This window comes from Cupressus sempervirens, chromosome 5 (assembly GCF_028749045.1).
Source record: "Cupressus sempervirens isolate cs-2001-9-10 chromosome 5, ASM2874904v1, whole genome shotgun sequence".
NCBI lineage: Eukaryota > Viridiplantae > Streptophyta > Pinopsida > Cupressales > Cupressaceae > Cupressus > Cupressus sempervirens.
In genome coordinates this window covers 350,827,123-350,853,483 of record NC_143122.1, presented here as the reverse complement: position 1 = coordinate 350,853,483, position 26,361 = coordinate 350,827,123, and the positions used below count along the sequence as shown (strand labels likewise).

The 26,361-nt window shown below is 33.5% G+C and overlaps 1 pseudogene; it reads right to left on the bottom strand.

Annotated features, from left to right (window-relative positions):
* LOC149556165 (uncharacterized) lies at nt 1–24,586 on the bottom strand (annotated as a pseudogene).
* Nucleotides 24,587–26,361: the final 1,775 nt, after the last annotated feature.

Here is a 26,361-nt window from a genome sequence, read left to right as displayed (position 1 = left end):
TCAAGCTTCTGGTTGCTGTTGGCTCCACATGTCCAGAGAATAATCATAATCTTGTAAATCCACAAGAAGCTCAGGACCTTTGAAGTATCTTGACACTACACAATCATTGTATTCTTTTCCTGGATGATAGAATTCTGCAAGCCCCCAATCAATGAGACGAAGCTTTCACTGTTCATGTTCAATCATCACATTGTGTGGCTTGAAATCATGGTGCATAATGCCTTGTGAATGACAATAATCTAAAGCCTTAAGAATTTCAAAAATGTAGTACCGGATGTCATAATCCGTAAGAGTTGGATATAGGACTTTAAATCTGTGTTGTTCACATATTCAAAAATAAGACTCAGAGTTTTTGACTGTTGATCACGAACTATGTCAAGAAGTTGCACAATATTTGGGCCCCCACAAAGGTTCTGTAGTATCTTGATTTCTTTCTTAATCTTCTTTTTCTTGACAGGTTTGAGGATCTTGATAACGCACGGCTCGTTGCTAGTTGTATTAATGCCCTCAAAAACCTCGCTGTATTTTCCCCTTCCAACTTTTCAACCTTTCTCACCACTTCATAATCGTCCTGCTCACCCCATTGCATGGTAAGAGACTCATAGTCCCAGTAATCTTTGGGGCAAATAACATTTACATCTGCGTACACATGGGCCTTAGTCATGACCACAGGCCGTCGAATCGATTTGCCTATTTTGTGCGCCAAATTGACGGCCTGCAAGGCGAAAGTAGAACCCGAGAAGGCGTCAAATGTTAACGGCTGCCAGGAAGTGTTGATGGAGGAGGTGATTGAGATTGACGAGGCAACGAATAAACTGGTGTAGAGAAGATGAAAACTATGAGACCGCAGAGGCTGCTGAGAAATATGTAAATGTACTTGCAGTTGCTGTTGGAGATGCCATGACTAGCATGATCAGGAATATTGCAAGCCTCGTCTGCATTGTAGATTTGAACAAATCCCCCAACGTGGATATGAAACAAAGATTTACCACCCCAACATTGACAAGCTTGGTCACATATGTCTGGATATTCTGAAGGATAAGTGGAGTCTTGCTCTTCAAATTTGAACTGTTCTTCTGAGCATACAAGCATTGTTGAGTTCACCAAATCTCGATGACCCACTCTCTGAGAATATTGCAAAGCACTGGAAATCAAATGAAACTGAGGCTGTGGAAACAGTGAAAGAATGGACTAGGCTATTCCTGCTGCTACCCACCAGCAATGGTTTGTGGACGCACTCAATAATCCGCCTGTGAATCAGGGGGTTTCCACCAGATCTAATTGTGGGTCAGGATCTGATGCCTCCGCTTGGGTTAACAACATGCACACAAGAAGGACTCTGCCTTTTCCTGGTATAGCCTCATATAATTTTTTTTTACCTTAATCTGCAGTTGCTAGTCTTTTATTTTCAGATTTTTTTAGATGATTGCTTGTTATGGTTAGAATTATGGTGAGAATTTTTAAAAGTAGAATCAGACTGATTGCTGCTCACTCACCTTTTGTCAGTATGCTATGACATATCTCTACTATTCTTAGTAACCTTTTTTTTAGCATGCAAGATTCTTTTTCTTTTTTTTAGCTCTTGACAGAGGCATCATTTACTTTTATTATTACCTCTTGTCAACCTATTTTTGGCATGAAATCATTCATTGTCAAACAAGTGCAATATTCTATTTTAAATCTCTCTTACTCATTACAAGCTTTTATTCAAACTTTTTTTAGAAAAGTTTCTTAACTTCTTTTAGTATATTCTTATCTGCCAGATCTGACCTCTATCATTACTTACTAAGTTTTTAGTTATATCTTTCTTAATGTTTTATTTCAAAAAAAAAAAAATTCTTTTTGAATCACTTCCAATCTTGAAGGCATAGTATGAGAAAAATGGGGAGATCTTTTCTTGCCCCATGACTTTATGTTCTTATTTCTTTGAGGTTATATTTTTGAACCAAGGTAAATATTGTGACTTTCCAAAATATTAAGTATGGAAAGGTGATTATTTTCTTTAACCAATCTATTTTCGTATATTTATTTGAGTATATATGGGGGCCCACATATATGCCTAGATAAATATATAATTTATGACTATAATATTTCAGAAATTAATATATACCTTTGCAAAATGAATTAAATACTCATGTTTACCCTCAATGGAGTTTTATACCTAATATCTATATTTAGTTGATCTTCCTTAAATCATTTTACTTAATTCTACTTGGATTATGAGTAATCTTACACTATTGCCTTCATTATTTAATGATTTGATTTTATTGATCTATCTGCACATGGTTGCAGTTTTATGCTTTTATAGCATTGTTCTATGCCCATGTTGGCACTTTATGGTTTTATACCATTGATATACATGATTTATATGATATTTGTTTTGAGTTGCATAGGGAGCTTAATTTTTTTTTCAAGGTTAACTATGTAGGTCCCCTCAGTATAACTGATACATAGTTGCCTTATCTGGCCCATGGAGTATTCCTCCATCCTATATTGGTATGCACTCATTTTATATGGAGTTTCCCTCCATTTGATCCTATCTGTTCCATTTTGATAGGATAATATTTTTATGGAGTTTCCCTCCATTTGGTTCTATTGGTTCCATTTTGAAAGATTATTATTTATGGAGTTTCCCTCCATGATTTTGTTCCTCAATGAAGAGGATGTTATTATTGGAGTTTTCTCTCCAAATTCAGATGATTTGATCCAATTTGAAGGCAATATGTTGTTATATCCTCATAATCCATTCTTTTGATTATCCTATCAAAAATCATGATAATTATAATTTGATCAGCATGTCTCTCCTTTATGTTATTTTCATATATTAATGTGATAATGATCTGCATACTTTATTGCCTAGATCGTGGGTCATGTAGGTGATGGAGTCATGACCCATTCACCTGTAGTGGGATGACTCATTAGTGGACTATCTATATCCACATGATTGATGCAATGTTGATGCACGTATCATTAGTTGGCCTTGTCTATGGTCATTTGTGCATTAGTATAATATTCTTTTTATGAGAGCATTGATCAAGCTTTTTACTCAATTTGTCCTTGTTGACAATTTTTGAGCATATACTTTATCTTGATATTAGGTTATCTTCATTGTTTTGTGGTAACATGTTTTACTCATTGTTTCTCTATGAGAGTTCTATTATCCTTATTCAAAAGGATTTCTAATTTGCATATATGATGGCATTCTACTTGTGGATGTTTGCCTTGTTGTTCTTTTTTTTTTAGGTGATCTATTAAGGAACCTTCTCGATTTTTCACATATGAAGATGTGTCTATGCTTCCACATTCAAAGGAATCATGTACTTCTCTTGGATCTACAAATGTACCATATGGCTTGAAGACAATCAAATTACTTCATATTGAAGATTAAGTTGCAAATTTTTGTAAATTATGGGTTTAATACCCTTTGATGTAATTACCCCAAGTAAAGATTAAAGGGGGGTGTTAGAAGTTGTAATCTTTCCTTGGTGTATTTATAAACCAAGGTTAGACCTCTTTTATTTATTATGATAATATATTAGGATATAAGCCAAGGTATCCTAATATATTTCTTTTTTGTCCTTTTTCCACTACATCTTATTTTGTCATCTAGTGGAATATGTGAGGACAAATATATATTGTAATTTCTAATTTTAGATTATTCCTCCTTAAGAGGAATCTCACACTTGGCCTCACAGACTTATGAATGGTGGCATTCATAGACATGGGATTTACATTCTAACTCCTCTCTCTCATCTCTATTTAAGAGATGACCCTCCTCTCTCATTTAACAATGAGGTTTCTTCCTCTTCTTAATTATTGTATGAGCATTGCTCTCTATCTCTCTCTCTCCTCCTTCTTAGGCTTTTGATGCCTCATTCATAATGTCACAAGGGGTTTTCTTTGCTTTCCCCTTTCCAAATATCTTGTCTCATGGTGTTGGAGCTTGAATATTTCTCTCTCCTATTTTATGGTAATATCTTCTCATGCATTTACTCACTTAGATTCTTTCCTGGCATTGCTTATTTACAGATTTCTTTTTCCATTTCTAACAGCATTCATATTATTGCTCATAAGATTTACAGCTCTAGTTGACTCAATAGTATGCCATGTGAGGTAGTTGACCTAGCATATAAGGTTGTTAAGAAGAATTTGGAATATGACCTAGCATATTTAATGTTGAAGCAGTTGAACAAGAACATGGAAAGCATTAGAACCTCGAAGAATAACCCATGCAAATTTGGTTCTATGTTGACATGTTTGTTCTTTTATGTTCAAAAGTTTTTCCCTTCTAAAGGCATATTGGTATGGAATAAGGACACACCAATCTTGTACCATATTAATGAGTTTATTGTTGAAATGGGTGAAAATTTTGATAGTATCATGGACAATTATTTTGAAGTTTTAAAGGAAAAGATGAATAACAGGTTCTAGATTCCACAAAAATTGGTTGAAGATTATAAGGATGATGTCTTTTTTATGGTTGATTGTAACATAGTATACACCCAGGCAATAAGACCTAGAAAAGTATGGGTGAAACCTCTTCCTTATGAGGTTAATATTGATGAAACAAAGGAAATAATTGAAGCCCTTGTTAATGAGACTGTAGATCAAAAGGCACCTATCTTTGGAACTTATGATCAAGCCAAAGCTAGAATAGAACTAGAGATCAAGCTTCCATAGGTAGTGAATAAAGGTAAAAGGAGGATATCCAAACTAAAAATAGCAAATACCCCTCTTATGCTTACCGAGGGCAAAGGTGAAGATGAGAAGGAATCTAAGAATGAAGAAGAGGAATCTAAGAAGGAGGAAGATCCTATAAGAAAGAAAGGCAAGGTGATTATCACCAAACCACCCAAGCCCTCTACAATTGTATTCACAAGAAGATCTAGGAAGAAAGCGAGAAAAGATGATAGTGATGTTTTTAATTGACCTCTTCCTACATTTTAGGAAATATTGAATCAATTGAGAGAAGGTGCTAGAATAAACAACTTTAAAGCACTCAAATATGAGACTAGGACTCAAGTAGAACAAAAAGAGGTTGAAGATCTAATCATGGATAAGTTAGGCAAATGGAAATTCTCTCCTGTTCATTTCGTATCTCAAATTCCTATAGTTTTGTTAGATAAGGTCAAGGTTAGATGGGATAATACCATTCAGACTCTAAAGTAGTTGGTGCCCAACTTGACAAATGTAGAGGTAAAGACAACACTAAAAGACAATGAAAGAAAAATGACTCTAAAATTCAATACTTGTCTTGTTCTAATGAAAGATGTTGAGCATCTTGTGAAGAATGCAAAAAACTTATGGAAGAATGTGTTACATCTTCACAAGCCAAGTGAGAATCTAGTTGAGATCAATGATGATGATGATAGTGACAAAGATGAAGATAATGAAGAAGACAATACTCCTTGTGTCACCATTGATGCTGAAGAATATCAAGATTTGATGAAGGATGGTGAAGAAGAGAAAGAGGAAGAAGCTAAAGAGGAAGATAGGAAAGAAGAAAAAGAAGAAGAAGAAAGTGATCTAGTTAGGATAGCTATGGAAGTCATAGCCTCCCTCACTCTCTAGTAAAAATAGCAACATCATTAGGCATGGAGATAGCTTCAACAAGTGTAATTCTGACCACAATAGATACATCATATGTCTAATCACTCTTCGCTCCCTCTTAGCTCTAGGTATCTCTAATGGAAGTGTCTACCAATTCATCTACCAAGTTGTAACCTTCTACTTCTTCAGTACATGAGTTTGGTTCATCAATAGTAAGTACAATTTCATGTTCTATAGTTTTGGATTCTTCAGTTATGACTACTTTAGGTGTACATGCTCCAGTAAGTTCTTCTATTTTAAATACTTCTATCAAGTATTCCACCTATAAATACTTCAATTTTGTGAAGTTTTGCAAATACATCAATTTTGGATTCTTTTAGTACTCCAGTAAGCATTCCTTTAGTAGGCACTATACAAGTTTTTATTGAAAGCCCTACCATTTCCACTATTGTTTTTGTTTCAAAATCCAAAGCATTAGTGTTAGAAGTTGAACCAAAGAAACCACTAAAACTTCTAATTAGTGGAAAAGAAATTGGGGAAGATATAGATTTGGATAATGAGATTGAAATCCTCAAGTTAGATTTTGATAATGCTACTATAGAGAAAATGAGATTGGTTAGTTAGCTACTTGAACAAAAAGCCAAGAAAAAGCAGCTAAGAGAAGAGAGAGACAGGGAATTCAAAATCATAGAGAGTGCTATGAATATTCTGATAGAGGCTATAGGTGTGGATGTTGATTCTTCTCAACATATTTTGTTTCAATTAGAAGAAGTTGTAAATAAATTCAATGAGGATTCTACTAGCTAGGAAAAGCTGATAGAGAAGGTAGAGAAGAAGTTTGACAATAAAGTGCTTAAGCACATTGCTCAGAAAATTGCCATCCATTAGGTAGATCTTTCTTCAGTTTTGGCAAATCTTGAAGCACCCAACACAAATGTAACATCTTCTTTTACTAAGTTATGTGATGTTATCAAATATACAAAATAAATAAAGGGAAAATTGAGTAAGATTGATGAGGATCTGAAGGCTAGTGCTCAGAAGTTGTAACATGACCCCAGTTCAAGCTCTGCACACCACATGAGGATCTAATTGCTATCAAATAAGCAACCAGACTTATTGAGAGAGGAAGTAAGGATCTAGTCTACAATTATAGACATCCAAAATATGATCCTTCCTATCATGGATACAATGCAAAAGCATATTGCTTATTCTAAAATATTGATCCATGACAACAATTTTTCAATTGCAAATCATATTATTGAGCTCTCTATAGAAGTCCAAGTTGCACTTTAAACCTACAAAATTTTGCAAGAAAATTGGGACAAGACCTTAACTCTTATTCTTAAGGTACATTCTGAGTTTCTCTCACATTTTGTTGTCTCTATATAAGTAGATTGTGTATAAATCTTTGGCATTATTGTCAAAAAGGGGGAGAGACATGTGCATAATAAAAAGGGAGAGAGACACGTATATATTTAAGAAGGAAAGATATTTTTATATACACTTAGTATGATATTATGCCTAATATGATATGTACATTGTATGGGGGCAATATGTGCAAATGTATATACAACAGAATTACAGAGAGAAATTTTGAAAAATCAAAATCAATATTAGCATGTCAATGTACATAAGTTTTGGCTAATAAGTGTTTTTGTCACTAATGCCAAAGGGGGAGATTGTTGGCATTAAGTCATGTTTGTTATTAGTGACAACACTTATTTATATTTTGTATGGTTATCAAGCTCTTCGTTCAGTCTCCAGTGTTTGTCAAGAAATTTAGTAGTTACCAAGTTTCATAGTTCATACTGAGCATTCTACTGGTTACCAAGTGAATATAGGCAGTGTGAAGTCCAACAATTCAGACCAAGTAGTTTAGTTTTTATCAAGCAATCAAAGGTTCCCAAGCTTCACAATGTCTACCAAGTCATCAATTCTTGTGATGTGAAGCCAGTGTTAACCAAGTGATGGGATGAGTAGTGTTTACTGAGTGTAGGCATGGTAAACATGGGATTCAGTTTCTACCGAGTGACACAGTATCTACTGAGTCTCCAATGTATACCAAGTTTGAAACTATGTTGAGTGATTAGTATGGACTGAACCTCTACTTCTACTAAATGCATGATGATGTTGAGTAATGTAGTGGATGCTGAGTATTAGAAATTCACCAAGTTAGCTTTCAAAACCCGAGTTTCTACATTTGGGCCGACTCAGTAATATTGGTGTTAACTTGTGTTTTGGCTGACCTTGTAATTATGAGAATTGGGCTGGTATATATGTAATGTAGTGTATCATACCCAATCATAGTTGAAGAAATAGTAGTAATGTTTTGATACATGAGAATGCGAATGTGAATTAGTAGCAAAGTAAAGTGTTGAGCAAGGTCAAGTCAGGAACATTCAAGTTACATCTATCACAAAGAGGTGATCAACATTTCAAGGATCTAAATCAGCAATTCAAGTGTAAGTTAGATTTACTATTTCATACTAACAAGTGAATCAACTTCAAATCCTTTAAGAGGGTAGACTTAACAATCTTTTCTTAAATCTCTTTACTAAGTGCATACTTCATTGTATGTTTGTAAAACCTCTAACAAGGTGGACCTAGCAGTCCTAATTGCTCCTAACAGGGTAGATCATCAGAAGTGATCATTGTAAGCTTTAATAGGCCAACTTTATACTTCAGTATTGAAGTTTTGTGGGTATCATCCCCACCCTAGTTTTAATTTTTATTTGGAAGGTTTCTAGGTCACCAAATATTGTGTTCATGTGCCATGAATGTTTATGTTTCAATTTCTCATGCATTTAGTAGATTAGATCAATTGATGATAATTGGATTATGTTATTAAGTGCTAAATTTGTCAAAAGTTTTGAGGTTACGGATTCACCCATCCCCTCTCAGTAACCTAGCTAGTCTTGATTATTTCCAACAACTATATTATATATACCATTATTTACCAAATTACCAGATTTGGATGGTGGATTTTGGTATTTGACTATCCTAGCTTAGTAAGGGTAAAGCTCTTATCATCTTTAGTTTTTTGCTCAGTTGGTCTTTTAATCTGTTTGTCAATTGTTTTTCTATAATATGTTCTAAAAATCTACAAATATAGCTCAAGCTCAAACAAGTGGATGTGCTATTTAATACTAATAGTTAGCCCCTTATGAGCAACACGTTCTTAAGAGAAACACTTATAAATTACTATTAGAATTCCACCTTAGATCTGTTTTATTAATTTCCTCCCAAAACTTTCTCTGGGTTAAATGTATCTACATATGAAAATTGTCAATCAATTATTTTTTGTAATTTTATTGTTTCACCTACAGAATAAAACAAATTTTAGAAAGTGAACACCTCAAAAGCTCATGCCTATTATATATTTTGTCTGGCTGTCCAACATACTCAAACTTCTACAATTCGCTAGAGGTCAAAATTTTATAGAACAGGTAGTAACAAAATCTTTGGATTTACATTGTATATACCATCATTTACTAGTGGTATGTAGTGTGTATTGTATCTATGTTGTATTATGTTTCCATCTATAATCTTTTAGGAGTTTTTGAATAGTTTTAGTATTTCAATCTACGTCAAGGGTTTTGAAAACACTGGTCATTGTTTGTAAGGTTTGTTTCTCATCACACATTAATTTACTAAATAAAAATGTAATGGTTTACAACTTATTACGATCCATTGAAGTTGAATGTTAAAAAAAAATGACCTTCCCTATTTTAGTTTTCAACTGTAAACAAAATTTACACAACATATGGTGTGAGGATCAATATAATATATTCCTCCAAATTCTTTTTATTCTCCTGAATTCCTATTGATTGTTGGTATTTTTGTTTCATAAACACTTTCTTTTGATAATAAAATTTATTTTCACCACTTTAAATCTTTCACATGGGCTTTTGTTTGATAATACATTAATGTTTTGTAAATTTCACTCTCCTTTTTCTTTTGGTTTTGTGAGGCTTATCTTCTACTCTGGTAGAATTTGGGTACTTTATGATTATGCTGCGCTTGGATATAATAATTGGAAATTGGGAGGAATTACACATGGATAAAAAAATTATAAGACATTTTTTATTGATTAGGAGTCATTATAAATTAAGACATTCATTATCTTTGGCAATTGATACTGTGAATTCTTCTTACAAGGTAGACATAGCTCTTCCTTCAACTTTAATGACAGCTCTGTCTTGCTTTCAACTAGTTCAGATCATTTTGAGTTAAATGACCATAGCTATGCCTTGGACCACTAGTCATCAACAAGAACCATCCAGTCCATTTTTCTCATTTATTCTCTATTGTGAGAACTTGTTGCTTTAAAACGAATATTAAATCTTTTTACTGACAAGTATTTTTTGTTAATCAAGTTTTCAAAAAAATAGGAAGAAGTTGACAATGATGGAGCTTTTGAGTATTTTTATTCCAAAGGATTGGTCCTTTACATTTTTTGAAGGAATCAACAGGTACCCTAATTCTATGTTTAAGGACAGAATAGTGATTGAACTTGGTTATGGGAATGGATGGATATCCATTGCATTAGCTGAAAAGTGGTCCCCTTAGAAGGCAAGCTCCTAATAAATTCTCATTTTTTCCAATTTGATTATTGCAACATTGGATATCTCTAATTTACCTTTACTTTAATTGGACAAACCTAATTTGATTCAAATTGTTGATCCTTCCCATGTTAAATGCTTCTCTTGTTTTATTGCTTAGGCTGCAACTAAATTCTAACATCAGATGGGGATTTTTTGGTATTGGAGATTATTGTGTTGCACAAAAATTATGTATATTTTGTGTATAATAATGTGCACTCATACACCTATGCATGTCTAATATATTTTTACTTGATTCATTTATTCCTTTTATAGGTTTATGGTCTTGATATTAATCCCAGAGCTGTCAAAGTTTCTTGGATAAACTTGTATCTAAACTCCTTAGATGAGAATGGGTTCCCAATTTATGATGATGAGGGGAAGACTCTACTTGAAAGGGTAGAATTCCATGAATCAGATCTCTTATCCTACTATAGAGAACACAACATCATGGTTGATTGTATTGTGGCCTGCATTCCACAGGTACCCAGTTCATGTTCTACAATATTTCTTTTCTTCATGATTGTTTCAACTTTTCAAAGGAGCAAGATTGACTCCCTATTATTAATAGAGTTTGGATCATTTTAGTTTTTACTTATAGAGCTATTAAAATGATTTGGATAGTATTTCTTGATGGTTTTCAAGTTCTACTTGATTGTAATATTATGATTCAAATCAATTATATGTAGATACTCAATCTGAATCTTGAAGCCATGTCAAAATTAATCATAGAAAATGACAGTGAGGAATTTTTGTATTCACTTAGAAATTACTATGGACTTTAGGTAAATATGATGACTTTATGATTTCATATCTCTCTTTGTAACTCATGAGATTTATTATCTTATGTTATCTCTTGTTTGGTGAAGTGAGGAATATAAATTCTAGAGGAACTATGGATCGTGGATAAATTTTGTTCTCATTGCATTCTAATTGTAGGTAGTTCTACTATAGAAAGAAATTTAAATGATTGACTTGGCTTTTACAACATATTTCTATTTTTTGTACTTACCTAGTTATCTAACATTTGAGTACTATCATCTAAATACAAGCACATGTAATATTTACTGCTGCTTTCCAATAGTGGAATATTTTTATCCTGATCACCAATGGATAGTCTACAAGGAATTCACCTATTTCTTTAGCTTAAACAATTCATCACTTTTCTTCTATTCTACTCAATTTTTTGTGGTTTTCTTTACCAACATAGTTTGCAGTGAAATTGCCCCACCTATCTCATCATCACTTAATAAGAACAAAATAGTTGTCCTAGTTCAAGGTTGATGAGATCACCCTATTTGTACTGTAATTCTAAAAAATTGAAAGGTCCCTAGTCACAAAGAGGCTAAGGCTCAAATAAGTCCTTGTATATTAGACCTTTGTGGGATTTCTTGAAGAATTTTTTCAAGGGCTTATCTAATCTCTTTATCCACATGATGCCAAAAAATCTTATAATTTTTCTATTTATAGGTATGGTTGATCCCAATTTTGTAAGGTATAGACTGCCTTATTCTTGTGTAAAGGTCTAATAGGCCACCTCAATATTTCAAAAAGCTACCATAGGTTTATTAATCATGTGGCATTGCCACATGTGCTTGTTCTATTTTGTTAATCACTCTATATCTACATACACATTATCCTCTCTTACAATTTTCCTTCCATTCAAAACCTAATTTAAAAATATGTACATTACATTATCAATTGTGAACATTGTAGCTACAGTTGCAATAATTCTATATTCTATTTCTTTTTTGTTTCCATTGTTGAACATCATTTCTATAATAACTTCTTTATTGTGGCCTTTGGATCTAGTCCTCTCAAGGGTATACAACTTTAGCTTTTACTAGAGCTAACACCCTTTTGCCTATTTTGTTCAAGGCACTAGATCAAGTTTTAGAAATACAAAACTTAGTTCTTGAATGGTAAGGCATATATAGGATTTCCTTAAGTCTTGAAAAGAAACTCTCAGAAACAAGTAAGGTCATAAACATTGTGACACTCTATATATACATTGTGACACTTTATATAGACATTGTGACACTCTGTAAATGGATTTGGGATGATAGATAATGTGGTTATTGTTGAATGTGAAGTCCAATAGTCATTTGAACATTCATCCCTTGTAATGATTACCTCCTTGTGATCTGCCCCCTTTGTTGTTTATGAAAGTGTCTCCTAATGAAGTTTCATGATTCTTCCTCTTCATGTCCTTAGTAAGAAGAATTTCAACATCATCAAATATTAATACACTTTCTTTCTTGCCAACTTGTTGTAGCCATAACTATGCATCCTTGTAATTATTTTATACTTTAGGCGGATAGGCAGGTAGGTGAAACAATTGAAGAACTTTGGCACTTGTCTTATCCTCACTTGTCATAATATGACCAATTTTTTTTATAGGTAATGGATGAAGTCTAGTTTATTCGTTATTTTATTATTTTTTGAAATTCATTATTTTTATGTGTTAAGTTTGAGGAGACTTGAACCTAAGACTCCCATATGAGAGGCTAACTATTTACCATGGGTGGATGTTATCTAGATCAAACAAATATCAGCTATATAAACCTTATATCTAGACTAGTTTAGATAATGGAGATAAATTTATATAAACAATTATATCTGTTATTTCAATTTCAATAATATCAATAATGCTCTTAGAATAACAGAATCAAATTTAGGATGACAAGAAGTTTGATATGTTTCTGATTCATCTCTTTATAGATTGAATGAGTTGCAAATGCAATATTTGATTTTGTAAGACATATATTTGGATATGTTTGTGAATCAATCCTATATGGATTAGATGAGTACAATTTTTTATCCAAACAATAATCCTGATATGATGGCCGATCTGAAGAGAAGTCTGTTATAACTTGAGAATGTATGAATGGGTAAATGAATTATTGATGCAATTTCTATTTATAGAAATCTCTTTATGAATCTACAAATATTATTATCACCATCTCTGATTAATTTCCATCTTGCTTATGTGATGATCTTGTTGTGACAATGTTGACCAAGTCAATATTAGAAACCTTATTCAACACACTTTCACTTATTTTTTCTGCTTTGACTTCTACATCGACACTCGCATAGGGGATAGGATCCCACAACAAAGATAAAGACTATTGATCTGTGGTACAAGTTAATCAGTGATGAAGTAGACAATAAGGAAGTTCTCTCTCCACAACCCTTACAACCACAATGTCAACCTTGTGGAGATTAGAAACCTTATATTAATTGGTGGCTTTGACCCCAAAAAATATGGCTACATCTACATCACTCACATAATTGATGGTGCCCTATACATAAATGTCCATTTGTTTCATGTTGCATCAAGTAATTGTTTCTTATCCAAACCATTTAATTTGCAACCTTTTAAATCTCTGCAAAGATAAAGTTGGAGCAGGAGAATTTTTCTTCTCAAAGGTGTCCTATAATTATAAAGCATCCATTCCATTATCTATTAAACTAGATATGTCTTGTTTATTGAATAGATAATGGAATGGACACTTTACAATCAGAGGACACCTTTGAGAAGAAATTTTTTCCTGTTCTAACTTTATCTTTGCAGAGATTTAAAAGGTTACAAATTAAATGGCTTGGATAAGAAATAATTGCTTGATACAACATAACAAAAAAAATTCGACCAAACATTGGTGGAAATTTTGACCAATTCTTGATAGTTTTCTACCAAGAATTGGTCAAAATTTCCACCAATTATAAAAAAAATTCAACCAAACATTGGTGGAAATTTAAACCAATTCTTGATAGTTTTCTACCAAGAGTTGGTCAAAATTTTCACCAATTCTATAAAAAAATTGACCAAACATTGGTGAAAATTTCAACCAACAATGACGAATCAGAGCTAACAAAAATTAAAAATTTTCAATGAATGTATTGGTCAAAATTTTGACTAACCTGCAGGTTGGTCAAATTTTCAATGAGAAAATTTGCCACAAACTGCTTGGTTGAAATTTCAACCAACTTGGGTCAAAATATCGACCAAAATTTGTTAAAAATTGAGTCCAAATTTACTAGTGCTAGGTGTCTAAACTAAGAAATAATAAAATAATGCATTTATCCCAAGTAAACTTAAGTAAAGTGTAAATAATAATTATTTACACTAACAATTTATAACAAGGACTATGGCCAAAGAAGGAAAAAGGGTAATGGCTACCAAACTTGAAGAAATTATATCATTTGTAAAAAAGCTCACAAATACATAACTGGAAATTTTGAATCAACTCATGCTTGCAAATCAGGAATTGAATCACCAGGATGTGGAAATTGTAAATTTGAAATCACACAATGAAATACTAAAGAATGAATTGAGAAATGAGAAAGAATCCATGGAGAGATTCAACAAACCAAAGGAAACAATGAAGTACTTTGAAGAACTAAAGAAGTCATCAAGCTATTCTAATGGGTCAAGACATTCCTGCTCTAAGAAAGGAGAATCATTCAAGAATGGAGAAATGAGAACTGCAAGGCCAAAGGACATACCAATGTGCTATCACTATGGAAAACTTGGTCATATTGTAAATATTTGTAGGAGAAAAAATTGTATGCAAAATTCTAAACCTAAGTTTACTGGTTACTATTTTTACTACAAGAAACAAGGACATCATATACAAGAGTGTAGGTCAAGACTAAGATATACACCTACTACACTTAGATTTGAAGGTTACTACTATAACTATCAGAAATATGGGCATAGAGCATATGACTATAGATTAGATACAAAACCCTACTAGCCAAATTAGAGGAAGAAGAATTATGCACCTAACAATACATGTTTCAAGTGTCACAAGTTTGGACATCAAAGCAAGAATTGTAGGACTCAAGTACATTCATAAAAGCAGACAAAGAATAAAGGCAAAATAAAAGTAGACATTTAGCATGTGAGGAATGAAATGAACTAGAAATAGAAAAAGAAAATAGAAGATAGAAATAGTGGAGGTAATGGAGCTAAGAGCATCCAATCCAATGGAGAAGGTGATCATGTCATCTCAAACTAAGTAAGAGAGGTATGGAGGGAGCTGTATACTTAATTGATATATCATACATCAATTCCTTACATGAAAATGTGCCAAATTTTCATATTTGCATATACAAGATGCATAAGAACAAATTTGTGAAAGATTTTGAGTGTAAGGAGATTTTTTATGTTGACCGAGCATTACAACATCGACTGAGCACTTCAAGAATCATGGTTCTGAGTGATATGGAAGAGATTGAGCTATAGACCTAGTTGAAATAAATCAACATCAACCGAGATAGTTGGCTTCCACTCATCTAAGTACGCAACATTAGTGTAGACCCTAATTGATTAGGAAGAAGGTATATAACAAATTTTGAAGACATTATTTCATACCTTACATTCATATTTTTGAGACCATAGAGTAATTTAGTGATTTGAGCAACCAATAATGATTTCAAGAGTGATTTGATCAAAAATTTGAACAAGTAAAGAACGTGAATGAGTGTTGTATCTAAAGAAGGAAGAACTTAAAATCCTATCTATGATAACGGAAATTTCATCAATAATTAGAATAAACCAAGAGGTTAGTAAAATTTAACTGGTGAAGAGTAACGCTTGTCCTCCACCTAAGTTTTGTTTTATTCTAGAGATTTATATGAAAAGAGACTCTATGGGCATGCTATCTTCGATACCACCTAAGGTCATTATGATCCATGACGTTAGAAGCTATTATATGTGCAAAATTGGAGGAGTTATAGAAACTTATGAGAAACTATGTAATGAAGGAGTCTTGAAGGACAAATTTCAAATTGTTGAAAGGAAAGGGTTAACTCGTGCCCTAGAATTCCCAAAAAAAATTCAAAATCAAATGGATAAAAATTGTTTTGAGAATAATTCATGACATGAAACATTTGTTACAAAATAGACCAATGGAAATCACCAAGAAAATGATACATAGGGTTATAGGTTATCCAAACCTAGAAAAGAAGAAGACCATGTGATATTTGAGCCATGAAGAAATTGAGGCTAACACTAGAGTTGAGTGGAATGGATGTGATCTATCCATTACAAACATTTTAGATCCACTAAGTTAATTTTTAGTGAGAATCATTTCTCACAAATTATATCAATTCAGTAGGTTGAATAGTGTACCTTGTATGGCTATGGATCAAGTGTGGAAGATTGTGATGAAAGATCATGAGTATGATCTTGCCAAGCTACAAAAGTTACAACTTGTAGAGAATCTATCATCAATAAGAAAATAGAAGAATTCAATGTGAATGTTTGGATACCTAATAGTTTGTATTTTCTTCTATATCTAAAAGTATTTTCCAAGTATTCAAAATTTTATATGGAAGCAAGAAAAACCAGTGATGAAACAAATCAATGAGTATATTACTCAATTGGGAGAAAAATTTGATAATATAATGGTTTCTTATTTTGATAGATTTAAGCAAAGAGTGAAAATGAGAATGAGAATTGTAGAAGAATTGGTCACAAAATATTAAAGTGACATGTTTTCTTGTTGACATGGACAATACTTTTGTACAAGTAGTTAAGTCAAGGAAGACTTGGTTATAAAGTTTTGATTATGAGATAGAAAGTGTTGTTGTAAGTGAAAACATTGATGCACTACTCAAAGAAGAGATAGATGTAAAGGTTGAATCTTTTGGAAGATATGAGGAAGCCAAAGAAAGGATAAATGTGAACATGAAGATAGATTCCAAGGAAAATAAAAGGAAGAAAATAATTGAAGACCTAGAAGATAAGCTGGGCACCCTAGGCAAGGGAAAATCAACACTGGAATTAACACAAGGTCTTGATGAAGATGAAGAACAAGATGAAGTAGAAGAAGGTGACAAGGTTAGTTGTTTCCATGCCTCTGAGAAAGAAGAATCTAGGAACAATTTGAAGAAGAAGGCATTGACACATCCACCACCAAATAAGCCAAGGACTAGAGAAGCTTCTAATGCTGAGTAGATTACAAAGTAGAGAGTAGAAGATTCTGTTGGGCCCAGTGCCCCCAAAACTAGAAGAAGGAGATTGGTCAGAGGAATGCCTTAAAGTAAACAAAAGTCTATTGAGGGGATATGTTCAAACATAAAGAGTTCCCCAAGATTATCTAGTTTTAATTTGTGAAATATGATACACTAGATAATGATGAAAATAATAGAATTGAGGAGGCTATGATAGAAATGATGTCAAATTTCAAGCTATCTCTTAGTGAAATAGAGAGAAAGATACCAAAAGATCTGTATGAGAAACTGAAATGAATATGGGAACATGCAGAGAAGGTAGAGAAAATGATAAGGACTAATGCATTAGTCAAAGTTATGCTTGCTTTATCCTAGGAGCAATAGGAATTTTTTTTGGAACAACATAAGAACATTTGTTCCAAAATATAGAACATTTTTTGTGTTGATAAATAAGGAGGAAGTTGTATGACAAAAAAGTGAATTGATGTGGAAGAGCATTTTTGGACTAACTAAAAAGAAGGTAGTGATTGTAAACATTGATGATGAATACAATAGTGGAGAAAGCTCATGTATGCTAAGTCCACAAGGCAACATGTCCCCTATACATGCCAAAACCCCTAACAACCTAAAAGTTGAGAAGTCAAGGCTTGCAAATAAAAATGAAGATGGTGTAAATAGAGAAACAAATGAAAATGATAATATTATTTTAGCACATCATATTGAGGAAGAAAAAGAATCAAATAAAGCTAAATAGAGTGCAACTATTGTTGTCTTGAGCATAGATGCACAAGAAAGACTGAGTGGTGACACCCCTTCACCAACTCACACGACAGTGATGAAAAACAACACTTCCACACCTAGTAGAAAGAAGAAAGCAATAAATGATGTTTCACTAGATATTGAGATTAGTCTGGATGAAATCATTGAGATACCACAATTGGATCTAGAAAATCTCACGTTAGAGAAAACTATTTTTTTGCAAGAAGTTTTGGCAAAGAAGAAGAGACAAGAAGAGCTCAAGAGGGAGCAAAAATGAAAAAATGTATTATATGATGTAAAGCATATTTTTGTTGATTCTTTTGAGATTCAAAATTTTGAAGAAGATGCACCAACCATAAACCAACTTGTAAATATAATTGATCAAGTGAATGTTGGAGATATGGAATCAAATCTAAAGTTAATAGATTAATGATCAACAAGAAGATTTGAAACCAAAGTTCTAGACAAAGTTTCCATTACTATTGTCAAATATAAAGTGTAACTACAAGAGAAAGCACATATTATGACTGAGTTAATACAAAAGATACAATATTTGTACGCAATTTTTTTAGGCATGTCAAGATTTACACATGCTATTCATGCAAAAATAAATAAGACTCAAGATGAGATGAAGGCATCCAACAACATTATTTTGAAGTTAGGAGGATCAAGCATTGATCATTATAATAATCTACTGAACGCTCAAGGTACATTAGCCAAGCTTTAGGTAGCTGATAGAAACATGAGATCCAAATTGATCTCTGTTCAAGAAATTTTGATACCTCATTTGGAGGTCATGTAGAGAGAACTGAAAATAACCTAGGATCTTAACATAGAAGATCATAGTCTTTCAATGGTTGATAACTTAGTTGATTTATCTACAAGATTATAGTTGTAGAATAATATTTTAGAGGTAACAAGAATCACATGGGATCATGCACTATCCATGATTACCATAGTTCACAAGGAATTCATTGAAACATATGGATTACTTCCACCCATTCAACCCCAATAGTAGTGACATATAGTTTTCAAAAACAAGGGGGAAAGAGATATGTGTAGAAGAAAAGAGATGAGAAGATGGGCAAAGATAATTGAAGATAGATAGAGTAATGTGATGTGTACAAGATGCAAAAGAAAGGTAAAAGAAGAAGTACACATATATAGTGTACATATTTGAATAAAGGTGAAATGGTTATGTTATTCATTTTTGTATTATTTTAGCATTGTTCATAAGTCATACAACTTAGGAGGAGAGCTCATTATTATATTGTATTGTAATGATGTAAATATGACAATTTTTTTTCCACTAATGTCAAAGGGGGAGATTTTTGGTATTTCTAACTATTTTTGTCTATTAGTGTCAACCACTTAGTCATTTACAAGGTACAGTTAGATGGTCATCACAATGACCAAGCTACTCTATATGGGTTGAGTCATGAGCATAAGTAAGTATGTACCTAGCTCTATAGGAGCCGAGTAAATTTTTGGGTCACAAAGTATTTTTTATACAAGATGAGCTCATCAATGACCAAGCAAGTTTTTGAGAATAGATGTGTAAGTTACTTAGTATGTACCAAGAAAAATGAAGGTCAAGCAACAACAATACTAAGCATCAAGAAATAGTAAAGGATGAGTTACACAAAGTTTACATGAAAGTCAAGAATGAAATCGAGCTTTAGGAAGAATAATTATTAAGCCAATTTGGAAGGGAAATTTAATTTTTGAAGAGGTTGTTATAGAACATTTAATACTATTAGAGGTTGTTATAGAAAATTTACAGGTGGTGGATCATAATCTCTATGTTGTGTGTTCAACGATAAGGATGAAGAGGAAAAATATGAAATCATTTAGAAAAATCTTGAAGGAAAACTTTAAACAATGATGATCTTAACCTAGATAATATACATGCCAATAGAGAAGGATATGAAAAGAGTTTATGTGAGAACATGAAGCTATTTATAGAAAAGGATTGAGATCAAATTAGAATTCATTGCATTGAAGTAAAAGGGAAAGACAAAAATATCATATTAGAGGAGAGGATTAGTTAGCAAGGAGAACACTCACAATTAGCTTACAAAGAAAACCAAGAGTCAAGTACTAAATTAGTTTTAATAGACTTGAATCAGGGTAAATATCTTAATAGAGCAGACTTAACAAATCTTTGTAAATCTCCTAACAGAGTCCTTACTTTTCTTTAAGTGTTAAACCCTCTAACAAGGTGAGACCTAGTAGTCTCTTAAGCCTTTAACAGGGAAGACCCCTCATAGGGTGGATTATTTCATGGTCAAACATTGTAACCTTGACTAGTTAACTTTATTCTTTTAGTAGTGAAAATTTGTGGGTGTCATCTTGACCCCAGTTTTACCTTCACCTTGGAGGGTTCCTTGGTAAAAAAATACTATGTAATATGTTTTACTTTAATGCATGTGATATCTCATACTTATATGTTACATCAAATTTATATTACTAGTTTTACATGCACAAGTTATTGATAGATGTGGATGAATCTAAGAAAAGAAAAAAGTGTTTTAGATTTTGATTCACTAACCACACACCCCCCCACCACTTAGTATCTACTTTATCCTATTTATTCCTCCATCAACAAACAAATTATAAATGATGAATATTGTATTGACCCTTTTCTTATTGTTTCCTACCTTTTCAATACCAATGTTAAATCCTTAATCTATAGTAATCAAGAGATTAAATATGTTCTCCCTCCTTTGAATCTTCTCTCCCCATTCCCATTGTTCCTACTTATGTTCCACCGATTGTGACATCTCTCCAAACTTCCAATCCTAGCTCCATAATTTTTCCAAATCTGACTCTCCCTTAAAGTGTCCTAAATGTTTCATTACATTCATCTATGTCACCTCAAAATATTGTTCCCTTTACATATTCCAAACCTTCTTCAACCACTTCTATTATGATTCATTCTTCATCTAATATTCCTTCTATGTCTCATAACATTCTTAACAAATCCGATGTTCTCTTCTTATTACTTCTTCTACTAATCCAACTCTTAATAGCCTTATTCAAAATGTTTCATCTTTTCAACAACAACTTGATTCATTCACACAAACTAAGCATAACATTCCTACATGTAATATTGCTAGTGTTTTTTCCTTAGACATACTTTGAGCTATTATACCTTCTAGCATTGAGATTCCCTATCTTGATAGTTATAAAATTAAAGCTGATCCTATGACCCATTTGAAAACCTTTCAAACCTTGTGTAGTGATTTTTCTTATGACTATAAGTTTGTGACTAAGTTATTTTCTAGAACATTTCAAGACAAAGCCTTGAAATGGTGTTGTTATTTGGCTCCTTATTCCATTAATTATTTCTGTGCCCTCCAAATTAAACATATCACAATGCTCAGCTGCAGTGCCCAACTTAGTTGAACCTGCCTCCAGTGGAAATGGACCAAATATGCCAATAGTAGTGTTGTGGACAGATATATCCTCATCTCCACAACCTCTATCAACCTCGACCATGGACATTCGCGGATCACTAGACACCACAGTCCGTGATTATATAGAATTTGGTAAAGACCGAAGTTGCTCTAACTCCATGGTCACCTTAGCCAAATGAAATTATGACTCCTTGAAAGCCAACTATGTACTCTTAAGAATCTCAGAAGTCACCTCGAGCTGCTGAGTAAGCTCACTCACCTCATCTTCCTTGGCCAATAATGCATCATATGTTGTACTCCCCCACTCCATAAGATAATCTTTGTCGGCTACCAACTACATATAATTTTGTCTCAGAATCCAGATAGCCTCCCATAAAGAGTGGATCTCTGTCAAGGAAAGATAATTGCCTCCCTGATCATCACTAGTAGGAGAACCCCATCCATAAATTGCTAACAACTGATGAGTAGCATCGAAATGCTCGCAAGTGATAGAAATGTCTCGCTTGCCAACTCTCAGCTAACTAGACACATGATTGTGCCGACTGGTCGAACTTCTATACTCTATCCCTAGTACACTATCCAAAGGAGTAACCTTAGCATAGCTATCATCTATAATAATCAGATCCTGAGACTCTTCTGTAGACTCTATCATATCTGAGAGATCATCAACCCATTCCAACAAGAATGGTCGACTGGATATATGAACAATGCCCAACATAGGTGTGTAAAAACTAAATCCAACATCAAACAAGTTGCTGACATGGATGAGAACTACACCTGGAAAACTACTAATCAAGTCTATGATGGTGCAATAGATACTACTACCAAGGAATGATAGATATCTCTGGTCAAAATGATCCCAAGTACTAAGATAAGGATCCCAACATCTAATCCATGAACGGAAACCAGCTGGCAATTCAAGTAAACTTCTCACCTAAGTAATGTGGACAATACCAACTGACTTCATGCACCTATCTACAATATTTGAATTTGAAGTGTGAATGTTAGACATATTCATATCATCATCATGTGACTCCACTGTAAAAGAAAATTGAGTCCCTGCTATACGCGCTAACTCTCGAACTGAAATCACCTCAAGATAAAGCTCGTCCATGTGTCTCTTAAAATCCTGGAGAGCCAATTGAGTACACACCAAGGAATTTTGAGTATCCTCCAGCTCATGAAAAAGCCAGTCAACCTCCTTCTCCTCCTTCTTCACTGCATCTTCCTTGATCTATTGTAAGTTGTCACAAGAACCTGTTGTGACTCCTTTCTGTCTCTCCTCTATCTCATGTGAAGAAGCATCCAACTGTGCTTGGTACTCATTTTTTGCAAAGTTTTGAATGCTCACTTTTTGATCAATTGTACTATCCTCAAACATGATAGTATCCTCAACTGCTGTAACTTCATCTAGCCCAACTATACTAGAATCACTATCTATGTCAATCGCACAATCCGTTGTGCCTGTGATATCACCTTCTGGCTCAACCTGCACAACGTCTGTAATCCCTTCTACCTGTGAAGATGATACAAATAAACCATTACCTGAAGATGTGCTAATGTCTCCCTGTATTGAATCAGCATGTCTGTTAAACTCCTCATACAAATTTTTTCCTGTCATAGGGAAGGTAAGATCCTTAGGCCTATCAAAATGTTCAATCAATCTCTCCTTAAACTCCACATAGGAGGTAATGTGTGCATGACCCATAGTGACCATACCATGATGCCACCACTTGTGTGCTAACCCATCCAGGTGAATTGCTACATACTTAATAGCTTCTTCCTCAGGCATAGGGTTCATTTGAAAATATGTGTCAAGCTTTTGAACCCAAGCTCTTGCTGTAGACTTCCTCGAGCCATCATAATATGGTAACTAAAGTTTCCCTACTTTCTTCCATAGCTCATAGCTCTGGTTCTTGTCATGTCCACGTGGCATATGCTTCATCTGCACATCTATATACTCCCTAAAGGTAATTAGAGCTATAAAATATGGACCTCCAGCTTCCCAATCTCTCTGTAGCTAGTCCTGTATATCAGTGATCTGGGGCTCTAGTACGGGCTACTCTGGAGCTCTAGGAGGAAATGTTGAAACCATGGGCCTCAAACTCACTATCCTAGTTTGCTAGGGTGCATGACCGAAATTGTTCTCAACTTGTTCACCTCCATTATGTGCCCCATCTTGATTATTACCATTCTAATTATTTCCTCCAACCACATTAGCATTCAACCCCATTTGATGAGCCATCACCTACATCATTAGCTCAAATCTCTGACTCTGTTCATGTGCTCTTTGCTCTGCTGATCGCTATCCCTGTGCTAAGGTGTCTAATAATTGTAAGAATCTTTCTTTTCCCTAATCTGGACCGGCATTCATTTTGTCAAACACTTTTCTCTCTCTGGCTAATCCAAATTCCCTATAAGACCTCCACAGGATGGCAGGACTTATAGCTTTGATACCACTGTAATGACCCCAATAGGTTATAACTTCTTCAAACTCCAAAAATATTTATACTTCAATTGTTTGACATTTTGTCAAACACTTTGCAAGCAAGCTCTGATACCACTATAATAACCCTCCTCAAATCTGCTCTCAAAGATGCTGATTGAAGGCTCAAAGAATTTTGTCAAACAATTCACATGCAAGAGACATATGATTGATATAGTATTTCAGCTTGCTTTAAATGACTTTTTTCCAATTTGCATCAATGAGAATCTAGTGATAGAAGATTACAATGAACTACACAATGACCTAACATGAGTGTACTCCTAATTTTGACAATATTCAGTGCATATATTATGATCTAAGCATGAGAAAAGAACACCTACAGCCAACTGGAATTTTTGCAAACAGTTGGTATTCAAACTATCTAGCTGATAAATAATGAGATTGAATTGCTTAAATGACACCAGCTGCTATTATCTTTTTGATTGCAATCAAATTTCTAATACAATGCTCATGAAATATGGACAAGACTTTGGCATTTACATGGATTACCAAAATGACAATGCTGGTATAATGCACACTTACAGCTAAAACTTATAATACCCTAAAAAAAGCAATACTAACAAGGGAACCTGGTTGTAGATGTCTGTAATAATTTTCCTTCAATGCTGCCCCTTCTGCTTTACTTTTTTGAACTGCTTTTCAGCCTACTTTTTCGGTTCCACTTTTTTCACTTGCTTTTTCGATTCCACTTTTTTCGCCTGCTTTTTCAGTTCCACTTTTTTCGCTTGCTTTTTTGATTCCACTTTTTCCATCCACTTTTTCGGTTCCACTTTTTCAGACTGCTTTTTCATTTTTGCTTTTTCAGATCGCTACCCAGTTGAATCTCAAGACCATATCTTTCAATGGCATTAAGATTTTCAGCTTGAAGGGATTTTGTCCTTCAAACTATTGAGACATAACCTCCAAAAAATTCTCCAATTTCTTTGATATTTCCAACCATGCTTAAAAGAAGCTCTTCCATTTCTTTTATAGTGTTCTCACAAGAGCTCCATCCTTCGTTTTCTCAATGTGGGATAAAACATAACTCCCTTTATGTAACTTATGTCTCCAATGTGTTATAAAATAAAAGGGACTCTTTTAATTTAAATATTTCCCACAAACTATAGTCTATGTATTAATAAAGTTAAATATTTAAATTTAACTTTATAAAATAGCTTTATCAATGCAAAACAAATCTTATCAATGATAAACAAGTCTTCTTGCCAATTTTAAACAATTACCATCGACATACCATTGCCACTGGATGTCCACCCATGCCCAAGATGACTTACTATCAATAGTAAGTATGCCCAAAGTTGCCTCAAAACTCCTCAGAAAGACTTGCAACTAAAACTATCTAGGCCAAATGGCCTCTAAGCCCTTTTAATGTCCTGGTTAGCCTATGGGACCGTGGGGAAATAGGCTAACGACAACATCATGCTATGAATGCTAAAAAGGGGACATTATAGTGAACTTGATATGATCTTGTGAAATGAGAGTAACAAGTGAATGTGATATTATATATGATGTGAAGCATTTTAATGCGATATATGATACAAATTGATATGTGCATAGTCACTCTTGTATAAATAATTGTCAATCAGAAGATTTGTGAAGCAACAAGTATTGCAGCATTGTATGTATACTTATTTCTTGAAGATCTTATTGTATAGTTGCATGTTAGGGTAGTGGGATCTTCTTGCACGCATTTGTATATGATATACCAATTCCTAATAGGATTGAGGCTGCTAACAAGGCCTAGTCTCCTAATTGGGACTCGAGACACTATACATTCTTCATAGACTCCTAACAGGGTCAATATCCTTAGCAAGATCCTTTATATAGTAAATGATCCAATGGGTTTCATCCCCACCGAGGTTTTCCCTTGGCCAAGGTTTTCCTAGTTAAAAAAAATGGTGTTATGATCTCTCTTTGTGTATGGTTATTTATATTGTTCAACATTGTTGGTTTACTTTCTTATGCATGTGATAAAGTAATTAAAAATATCTAGTTGTGGGCAAAAAGATTAAAAATACCTATTCACCCCCCCCTCTCAGTATTATCTATTTATAACAATATGCTTGGTCTTTGTGTCCATCACATGATTCTTAGATATGTTTATAGAGCTTGTGTTATCACAATATATCACCATAGGTTCAATAATCTCTTCCTTCATATCTTCAAACAATTTATTGATCCACACAATGTTTAAACAATTAACTACTGCTGCAACATATTCAACTTCTTCTATGGATTGAGAAATACAAATTTTTTTCTTACTTGTCCATGAAATCAATCTTCTACCTAGAAAGAAAGTGCCTCCACTTGTACTCTTTTTGTTATCAAATTTTTCAGCCCAATCAAAATCTGTGTAAAATTTTAGCTCAAACTTGTCATTATTCTTATACCATAAACCATAGTCTTCTGTACCTTTCAACTATATCAACATCCTTTTCACAACCATCATGAGATTCTTCTTAATATTAGCATAAAATCTTGCAACAGTACCAACAACTAATGCAATTTTAGGTCTTCTATGAACAAAATATTGCAATTTACTAATCATTGACCTATACAATGTCTAATA